Here is a 514-nt window from a genome sequence, read left to right on the forward strand (position 1 = left end):
GGAAATACACAAAGACCACATCCGGTTATCATTTTTCAGAATAAAAAACATCATTGTTGGAGAAATCTACATTTTATTCAGTTATTAAATAAAGAAGAAGAAAAGTCCACTCGGACTGAACTACTGCCCCCAAAATATCCCCTCGTTTACATTCAGTTTCATTTACTTATTAATGTAATAAATGTATAATATATAAATATAAATGTATATATTAAATAAATACTTATTTAATAAAGTCACTATCTATCTACACTGTTTTCATAATTTGTACTTCAACTGCTGTACAACTATTTCCCTTTGGGATACATTTTGTTTGTTATATCTTGAAAGCATATCTGACTGTTCACTATGTATATTCTTATTGTTCATTTTAATTATTAATCATTATTAATTTTATTAAAGTTGCGCAAAATCTTCAATTGAAATTCATTTAGTGTTTTAATTTGAAATAAAACATTAAAATGGTGCCAAACAAGAATCTCTAATTTAATTTATATTTCTGATTTAGTTTAAC

This window comes from Anarhichas minor, unplaced genomic scaffold, assembly GCF_050575085.1.
Source record: "Anarhichas minor isolate MPS153535 unplaced genomic scaffold, ASM5057508v1 ptg000038l, whole genome shotgun sequence".
NCBI lineage: Eukaryota > Metazoa > Chordata > Actinopteri > Perciformes > Anarhichadidae > Anarhichas > Anarhichas minor.